The sequence below is a fragment of the Otolemur garnettii genome, unplaced genomic scaffold, assembly GCF_000181295.1.
Source record: "Otolemur garnettii isolate 467f Iridium unplaced genomic scaffold, OtoGar3 scaffold00098, whole genome shotgun sequence".
Classification (NCBI taxonomy): Eukaryota; Metazoa; Chordata; class Mammalia; order Primates; family Galagidae; genus Otolemur; species Otolemur garnettii.
The window spans coordinates 7,514,633-7,524,774 of record NW_003852493.1 but is presented as its reverse complement, the minus strand read 5'-3'; the positions used below and the strand labels follow the sequence as shown (position 1 = coordinate 7,524,774).

The 10,142-nt window shown below is 40.7% G+C and overlaps 1 protein-coding gene across 3 annotated transcripts in view; it reads left to right on the top strand.

Annotated features, from left to right (window-relative positions):
- Positions 1-53: 53 nt before the first annotated feature.
- The window catches only part of RBMS1 (RNA binding motif single stranded interacting protein 1), a 136,776-nt gene continuing 126,687 nt past the window's right edge, over positions 54-10,142 (top strand). For all 3 annotated transcript variants that reach the window (XM_012809000.2, XM_023516792.1, XM_012808999.2), the window contains exon 1: positions 54-92. The gene's annotated coding sequence lies outside the window, so the exon portion shown is untranslated. The remainder of the gene's footprint in view (positions 93-10,142) is intronic.

Sequence of the window (10,142 nt, the reverse complement as noted above, 5' to 3'; positions counted from 1 at the left end):
GCCCGGCGCCCGCGCCCGCCGCGATGATCTTCCCCAGCAGCAGCGGCAACCCCGGGGGCAGCAGCAACTGCAGGACGCCCTATCGCAAGCAGGTGAGGCGGCGGCCGGGATGCCGCGCGGAGGCCGGCGAGCCCCGCTCTACAAAGGGCGGCTGCGCTCCTCCTCGGGGGACCGGGCTGGGTGGTGACCTTGTTCCCGGGGAACGCGGCCCGCGGGGACGGCTCCGGCGGGTGACCTTAGCAGGGGAGATGCCCTGGCCCCCGGCGGCCGGGCAGCGCAGGGTGGGACGTGGAGGAAGAGGAAAGGGAAGGGGCGGAGAGGAGGCGCGGGCAGCGCGCCGGGCCGGGGGCTTTGCCCAGCTCTGCAACAAGTTTGGGTTTCCCCGAAACCTTTGTGTGTAGGGAGTACGGTGATAAGTCCTCACGCTGGGGTGCAGTCTTCGCTCGGAACCTCAGAGAACCTGCCTGATTCGTAGGAAACCCGGAAGACGAGTGTGTGTGTGTGTGTGTGTGAGAGAGAGTGTGAGTGAGATCGCCCGCGCCCCCTCCCTTATTAAAAAAAAAAAGAGACAGAAAGAAACAGGAACTTCTACTGTCACTTTCTCAAGGTTTTCAGTTTTCAGAAGCACAGGGAAATCCTGTGACATCCTAGTTGCAGAAGATACGTGGATAAGCCTGAGTCATACACATGCTTTTTCCTATTTTAATACCGTTTCATACATTTTTTTTTTTTTTAACAGATTGAACTCCAAAGGCACTTAAGTGGTTAGATGAAAATCCCCTGCTGGGGAGAGGAATGGAGCTGGGAGCTTACAGTTGTGGCCTTTTCTTTTGTTTTTCATCTTTGTTTTTAAAAGAAGGTTACTGAAGCCATGTTGTGATAAATCTCACAGAGCCTTTCAGCAGCCGCAATAACAAAACCTAGCTCTAAATTATGTAAAAAATGTGCAGGTCTGTTTAGAAAAGGTTAAACTGATTTAGAGGTCAGTGGCAAGATGCTTGTTGAGAAAACAAAAACTCGATTGCAGATATTTTTTCGCCGTAATAAATCTCTTGTCTCTACATCCTTAGCCACCGAGACAAATCAATTAAGTTATTATCCCAATAATGATACAAGCAAACTGTATCCTTCTATGCAGACTGTAGCTCTATTAAGGTCATGACTGATGATACACTGATGCCTGGTGGCTTTCCCATAGGTGTTCACAGGAGTATTGATTAGTTCTTGTTCTCAAAGTCATTGTTTTTTTTTTAGGTATATCCTGGCTTAAGTATATTGCAAGTATTTTTGCAGTGTTGAAGTGTTTTCTGGTCTTTAGTTCTTTGACATGTTAAATTTCCCTTAAAAAGGTAGTACATGCACCCTGGTCTGTGTGCCTGTGATGTGGAAGTTGATGGAACTTTTACCTGGGATAAGAAAGCCCACCCTTTAATTAAAAAAATAAGATCAAGTCTGCATTTGTCACTTGCCTTGAAGTACAAGATAAAATGGTCAAGATTTAGAAGCTGGCATCTCTAAAGTCACTTCTCTGGGCTTCATTTAAAATAAATGCCCTAGGATGCAGCACACATCAACTTCATAAATAAAGCCAATGTACAATAAACACTCTTCTCTCAACCCCTCCTCCTCCACCCACCTCACTCTACCTGAAAAGATGGCTAATTATGTTAGGGCCTTGTGTATTCATTTATTTGTTGTCAAAACCCGGCGGGGTGTTAGCTCTGAAATGGGGAAAAAGCTCTGAGGGCGAGGCCTTTTGCTGTGAGGGGCTGGAGGTTTTGTATGTGAAGGGGGGACAGCCTGCTGGTCTGGAGCACGCTGATAAGATGCTCTTCTTTTCACAGGGCTCTCCTTAGATTCAAAGACTAAAAGGGCTGACTGAATCAGAAAAACAAACAGACTTTCTTTTTTCTATAGGCAAAGAAAGAAATGAATGTGTAGGCATTATACAGACACAAGACCCCGGGTACCAGTGGTATTTGAGTCAAAGGTTTCTTTTGTTAGTATTTAGCCATTCACTGGGTAAGCACACTTCCAGCGCAGGGACCTGGTTGCCATGAGTGACTTTGTGATCTCATCCTGGCTTAGCCTAAATGGGAAGCCTAATTAATGCTTTTTATAAGATTTTGTGATGTTAAGCTTGAACGTTTTCAGTTCGTATTAGTTTGTTCATTTTGATGAAAGAATTGGAAAATTTTAGGTATATAATACGGTTTGATTTTAATCTAGAAATACATAATCAAGTGTTAGAGCTGGTTTCAGATATTTTGCCTAAGGAAGCAATTGAATGTAAGCAATATGTAAAAGTATATTAAAAAATCACTTAAAAAATGGAATGTATCTTAATCATACTTGTATTATGCATACATAATAGTGGTAGCTAACAGTCACTGAGCACCTTACTACCTGCTGGTTGCTATTCTAAATCCTTTTGGTGTATTAACTCATATAGGCATATAATCTTGATAGCCCTACGAGGCAGATAATATTAGCATCTCCATTTTACAGTTAAGAACTCTGGGGCATGGATTAAATAACTTGCTCCAAGTCAGTACCACTCAAAGTGCAGAGCCAATATTTGAACCCTGGAAGTCATGCACTTAAAAACCCATACTGCACCTGCCTCCTTACATAGCCATCTCAGTAGGAACTCACGAAAAGCGTATCTGCCTCATTGCCCATCACTCTTCTAGTCTCAGAAGTCCAGTTGAAGGATTCCTCACACCTTTTTGGAGGTGGGGGCAGGTTGTGAGATGGGAGATGAAAGATGAAGTAAATGGATGATAAGGGTGACAAGTCTGTGATGTTCAGAGGCAGCATTGATGTCAAAATACTGCGTTACTAAACTATTGCGGACTTTTAAAAACTTTTTCCATGCTACTTATGCAGTCAACCCTCAGTATCCCTGGGAAATTGGTTCCAGGTTCCAGGGTTGCTCAAGTCCCTTGAGTACAATGGTGTAGTATTTAGTATTTGCATATAACCTACGTACATATCCTCCTGTATATTTTTAAGTCATCTCTAGATTACTTATAATACCTAATATGTTAATGTTATGTAAATAGTTATTATACTGTATTGCTTTTTTATTTGTATTATTTAAAAATACTTGTATTGTTATTTTTTATTGGGTTCCCCCTTAAATATTTTTAATATAAGGTTAGGCAGATTCAGAACCCCTGATATGGAGGGCTGACTGTGTATATGGGAGTCAGCCAGTTTCAGTTAAAGTAGAGGTAGGTGGTGCTCACCCGCTTCTCCCCCCACGTAGTGCAGCCAGGGAATCAGGAAGCACTGATCTCTGGCATCATCTGAGATAAACAGGATTTTCCTGCATCACAGGCCTGTGAGCACATTAGAAATACACCTGCTCGGCCCAGGTCAAAGTGAGAAGAAGCTTTTGAGCCAGTGAAAACCCAGTAGGCAGTATCTAGATAAAGATCGTTGGTTCAAGTCTCAATGGAGAAATGTGTGTGTGCTACTACTATGGACTGTGATTGTCAAGTACATCATACTCGTTAAGCAAATCCAGTCTGATTGTATGAAAACAGCACCCCCCAAAACAGAATGAAAACCCTTTTTTTAGGACTTCTGTGTTTGTGAAAATATTTTAGTGTGGTATGAAAGAAAAAAAAAGTGCTTTATTCTTAAAGGCCTTTAAATATAGAAAAGTGACATTTTCATTTTTCCTTTGTGTTATGTTTCCTGAATTCTTTTATTAGCTCTTTCTCTTTTCGTGTTTCCTTGCTTCTCTTTTGGAACTGCTTTCTTGAGGTAGTTGACTCAGTTATGCTATGTACTTTGGTTTTTGCAAATTGTGGCGTGAAGGATGACCTTTTTTGCTAAGTAGTGTCTCATCTCCCCCCCTTCATTTGCTATAGGGTTTGGGGGTAGAGGAGTGAATGTAAAATTTCTCTCTTTGCACACATGTGTATTTTTCTTTACAAATGCTCTTGCCCTCTAATAGTTGTTAAATGTTCCTAACTTTTGATGAGCGAAGTACTTATTTCCCCAGTTTAAGTAGATTTACATAGTTTACTGCTTTCTTGAAGATTAACTGGGTGTAGCTGCACGTGAGGAATTCAACAGTGATTCAGTGTTTGGCCTTGTTTAGGGGATGACATGCAAAGCTGTTGATTAATCCTCTTCAAGCAGTTTCTGTTCACAGCAATTTGTGTTTAGTAGATGGGATTTTGTTAAAGTTTGAAGATTAAAGTTGGGCATAGAAGTCATTTAAATGAACACTCCGAGCAAGTTCCAGTTTGTTGTTTTTTAAAAGAAAGTAAATGTTTCCAAGCTACAGCGAGTGAAGGTTTAGGGGACCGTAGTAGAAAGTTAAATTGGCACGTATGGGTAAGACTTTGTTCCATTTTTATATTGTGTTATCTTTATGTACTGTGATTCAGTAGTGTTTGTGACTCAAGGCGGCAAAGTTTTAAATACCAGCCCATACATAGCCATTTGAAAAGTGTAGAATTCATCAGTGACTGCCCACTTTTTCTGCTAGGTGTCCCTTTTGGTGTCGCACTGCGTTTTCCATAGTTTGCATCTGGTTTTAAACACATTTCTTCTAGTTTTCGTTTTTCCCTTCTGCTGTCAGTTATGCCCACCATATATTGGCAGTGCTTTTCTTTTTCAGCACTTCCTTGGTGGGGGTGGTACTGTGTGTCTTATTCAAGTTTCTGAGAATGTATTTCTAAAGTACTCCGCCGATAAATAAGTATTTTGACTTTTTACGTGGTATCGCCTCTCAACCTTACAGTATCCATATAAAATAGAGAAGGATCTGGAGTTTTGAGGCAGTGAAATTCAGTGGCCTAACTGATGAAAGCTTCTGCATCAAGGGCCATGTCTGCTATCAGGAAAAAGAGAAGGAAGCCCAGTCAAGAACAGCTGGACTTCAGTATACTTCCCTTTCCTGGCCTCCCGGAGACATGTGGCACACAGAGCATCCCAGATCTCAGCTTTGAGAGTTGTAGCTCTGAAAATTATTAGTGTTTTTTGTTTGTTTCATGAAGGCCTTTCCAAATAATATACTAGACATGGAGTTAAATATGAATTTCAGATAAACCATGAATAATTTCTTAGTATAAGTACGTTCCTAATATTTCATCAGGCTGCATATTTTTATTTGCTCAATCCAGCAACCCTGTCTCTGGGGAACCCAATTCAATTTTTAAAACTACTTATTTAAAAAAAAAACATGATTATAAAACATATTATTCCTACTACTTCTACTTAAAATGTTGCCTTTTTGCATATTCTTTAAGCCCTAATAAAAATGCAGAATTCACATTTTACCTTCTCTAACAAAGTAGTCAGTGCTTCCTCCTATGTTCAACCAAACTGAAAGACCCTGGTTTAAGTTCTGGCTCTACCATTTGCATGCTTTTTCACTTAACCTCCCTATGCGTCAATTTCTGCTAAGTAAAGATAATAGTGCCCACTTCACAGGGTTGTTGTTGTTAATCCTTCTAAGGTGTTATTATTAAAGTCCCCACAGAGCAAGCAACAGCGGGTGGTCCTAGGAGACTCTGTGTGGTCCACGGAGACCTTGAGAAGGAAGGTCTCCTAAGAATGGGTTATGTTTATGGCCTCTAAGAATGGACCATGTTGAGAATGAGGGGCAGCCTCAAAGAGAGTTAAGGACCTGAAGGTTGAAAGTGTAATTCTCAATCAAAAAAAAAAAAAAAAACACTAGGAAAAATGTAGAAAAGTGGATCTTGCCCTATTTTTAAACAGTGGTCACGGATTATGCTCTTAAAAGCAGAGTTTGGTTTTTCTTTGGGGAAGAAAAGCTTGTCAATCCTCTCTTTTTTGTTACCTGCAGATAAAATATGATTGAGGAAGGTAAAAAGAGCATCGATCACTCTTATCCATGAAAAATGCTACTGTTTAATTTGATGAAAACTGACAGATTTGATTATTGATATATGATATGCATTATTATTTTCTGAATTCTTTAGTTTGTCTTGTTTGTATATATGATTTTCAAAGATGCCGTCTACTTTTGCATTACTCAGAAAAATAAATACATATTTTTTTCTTTTTGCCCTTGGACATCTATAAGTGTCCAAGGGCAACTCACAACTATACAGAATGCTTTGCTTAACACATTCTAAAAGCTTGGCAAACTTTAAAATAGGCTAGAATACTTTTAGGATGAAAGCTTTTTTTTTCCTGGGGGATGAAGGGGAAAAAAAGGTAGCAAATGAAATACTGAATGAAAATAATAAATATAAATTCTTATTTAACACCTATTAAATGATAGCAACATCAACAAAGCTTGATGTTATGTCCAGTAATGGTACCCTAATAAATAGAAATCTATGTTGGCTCCGCCTTATTCATTTGGAATTTCAAAACAGTGCGATGTAAACTAGGGAAGATTATTTTGTGTTTGTTAATTGTGCATACAATACAATCTCAGATAAATTTTATTAAGTAATGGGAGAAAATATGCCAAAATATTAGCAAGTGGTTTCCTATGTTGTAGAATCACCAGTGACTTTTTTCATGATTCTTCACGTTTTTTAATTTTTCCCAATCATTCTGCCACCATTGCCCTCCACAGTGAGCACACAGTCCTTTGGTTGGTTATCAAGAAAAAAACAAAGTGAAAAAAACCCTAGCAAGGTGTATTATTTTTAATATCTCAAAATTGTATTGAAATCCAGAGAATGTGCATTGAGAATTTCAAGCATGAAGTTGCCACTTGTTTCTAATGCCTGAGTTTTGTGATATGGACATTTCCTATTTACAAATTCCATTTTTTTTCTTCAAACTCCTGTACTACCTTTTTGGAAGTCCTTTATTTCTGATAGATGTTTTTTTATATTTTAAGGTACTAATTTATCTGTATGAGTTAATGAAGGGCAAATTTTTATATTCTTTTTTTTTTTTTTTTTTTGCTGTTTTTGGCTGGGGCCGGGTTTGAACCCACCACCTCCCGTATATGGTGCCAGCGACCTACTCCTTTGAGCCACAGGCGCCACCCAAAATTTTATATTCTTGATTACTTTTCCAAAGAGTCGTTCTTACAGATATTCTAAATATTGAGGGATTATCCCATTCACCTCTTTTTTTCACTTGACTTACAGCTGTTTTAAGACAGATAAATCCCCCCTCCATTTAATTTCTGTATTTAAGCTGACATTCCAAGACTGTTTACTTATGTCAGAACCCTTTGGGTTAATTTTATTATGAATACTTATTATTGTCTTCATGGTAGACTTCCTTTCAAGCTTTTAGCTGTTTGAAAGGGCAGTGCAGTGGAAGGTGTGGCGTCTTTGGAGGCGTTGTCTTTAATGCTTAATGGAACAGTGAGGACTTCTGTAAATACATGGTACAGATAGAGTCAGCACTGCAGAAGCAGCTGTTAGTGTGTAACTCACAGGGGGAGTGGTCAGTGTGTCTGGGGAGTTTTAGGTGTGTCCCGCAGAGGCAGCAAGACTTGAGAGAGAAAGGAAGAGAGAGTCTTATAGGGAGGATGGGAGAGATGGGGCCAAGAGAGAAGGAAAGAGTGAAACTAGAACAAACCTTGTTAGGTCCTGACTTTGCTAGTCCATGCTTCACTTTGCACAATCTGTCCCAGGCTCATTGTTTTGGTGCTATAGGTTGGGAGCAAATATGTAACCTCATTGTTTTGTGTCATTCCGGATTCTTATCTCCTTTTTTCCCTTTTGTCAGTCCTATCACCCAGCATTTCCTTTCTCTGTTCTAAGACAAGATCTCTTTGTCTGTCTGTCTTCTTTAGGAAAACCATTTATGATCAGTCTGACCCTATACTTAAGCATTCTAAAAACAACTTTGATTCTCCTTTGTAGTCTCAGTTTTGTATGTCAAATGCATCAGACCAACCCTTCAGAGAGTGCGTAAGGTCTTTTGTTTAAATTAAAGTTTAACAGAGACTCGGACATTGAGTTAAACAATTATTGAGCGAGTAGCATGAGTGGCTTTCGAAACAAATAGGACTCCTAAATTAGTGTGGTGCAGAGATACACCTGAGGGGAGAAGCTGGTCCTGAGGGGAGAAGCTGGCCGGGGAACCAGTTAGCAAGCTGTTAAAACAGCTGAGAGATGGTAAGGACCCCAAATAAGGCAGTTAAATCAGAGGCAGGAGGAGAGACCAAATTTATAGATGTTTGAGTGCATGAAGCCCATAGAATTGTTTGGAACATGTTGCATACATGGTTATTTCCTCATGGCATTTGGCAATTTGTCAAAGGAATCTGTGTCTCCCGAAAATTTTTGTGATTGCATGTAGTAGGAAAGTGAGAAGGTGGTCTTGAAGATGATGCCAAAATTTCTAACGCAGGAGGCAGGGACATTTTCACGTGGAAGGGACATTATAACAAAGCTCTGAAGACAGAAAACATGTCCTTTATTAGGGGAATAGTGAGTAATTCGGGTCAGCTGGACTGCAGGGAAGATGGAATGCAGAGGGCCGTAGATTAAGCTTGCTAAAATGAATGAGAAGGGAGCCTGAGTTGAGAAGGCAAGGTCTCAGTTGAAATAAAGATGTAAAAGTGCCAGCGTCAGTGTATTAAGTGGAACAGAGTTAAGATGTTGTGCGGGAAGAATTGACAAGATTTGTCTGGTGTCTTGACTGGAAAGAGAAAAGTTTACTGCACCCTTGCTTGCTGTGGGTTCAGTGATGAGGTAGAACCCAGCCTTTCTCTTACAAGGATTTTCTACCTTTTTGCTTTTTTTTTTAAAAGATGTTAAAAATAAGTAGGGGAAGGATTGTTACATCCTAAGACTCAGTGTCCTGACATCTGGGACACACAGCATCCTACAGTGTCTAGATCAGTTTCTCCTAAGGAAGAATTGTCCAGCCTAAGTGGCTAATCATGCCCCCCAGTGAGAACCACTTTAAGAGCTCAGTTTGGATCCAGGAGATGCTTGTAAACATTTTGTTACTGCTCCCTCGGGATCACCTGGAAGTCAGGGTAGAAGCTGCCTCATGTGGCTGCATGGATTTTCACGTTTGTTCCTGATCCTCACATTCTTAGACGGCCAACCTCTTTCTTGGTGATATTTGTCATCTGTAACTGTCGTCACCTATAACATCTGTAGTATCGTGAGCATACTGGTTATGTAAGGTAAAGCATCTTCCTCCTCAGTAGGATTGTGGAAAATGGGCAGGTAGAGTGGTGAGGGCTTTATTCATCCTACCACAGCAAAATAGTTTCTGGAGAAAGGCGATGAGTTTGATCTGGCCATTTCAGATTGACCACATGAGTCACACGTTACTCTCCTCACTTCCTATCCCAAGCAGAGATTTTTAAGCTAGCAGTTAGAAATAAAGAAGAGAGCTCCGGGGAAGAAGCACAGAAAAGCCTCAGACTTAATAGGCTGAGCACTGGGAATGGGGTAAAGCACCCCAGGGGGAGAGTGTGTCAAGAACAGGGATGAGACCTACCTGGGAGCACAGATTCTGCTGCAGGGAAGACTAGGATGAGCCTCTGGCAAAGTAGGAGAAAGAAATGGCAAAGTACTGGGAGAATTCAGAGAGTGTCTCAGAAGCCCCGAGAACAAAGTTCTAAGAAGTGGTCAGCTCCTTTAAATGTTGCCAAGAGGTCAAGGAAGACAAAGGCCTAGTAAAAGGCTATTGGAAATATCCATTGGGAGGCCTTTGTGAGCCTTTGAAACACAAGTTTCAATAGAGTACTATGTGTGTGGTGGGGCAGGAAAGAGGGGGGTGGAGGCCAGGGTGGTAGGAAGCACATTCCAAAGAGTTTAAAGAGTGAATGAGTGAAGAGGGTGTGTCCTTAGGAAAGTCAGATGCCGAAAGGAGAGAGAGTCCCTTCTGAAATGTTCCAGCAGCAGCCTGGAGCCAGGATGATTTCAGCCTGTGATGGTGACTGTAGGTAGAGCAGGGTACTAGAACAAAGAATATTTGGAAATAGGTCTCACTTTTAAGAAAGATTGAGGCGGGGTTGGTCTTACAGGAAAGGGATCTGCTCAGAGTTTCCTGTCAGTGGTACAGGAAGAAGATGAGTTATGCTAGAAACGGTAGGAACTCCAGTGGAGCTCAACTTTTAAAAAGTTTGCGTTTCAGTAAAGAGGGTAGGTCATCTGTTCATATTTTTAAAAAAATGAAATTCTAAGCTTAAGGAGTGTAAAAACAGATTCAGAATA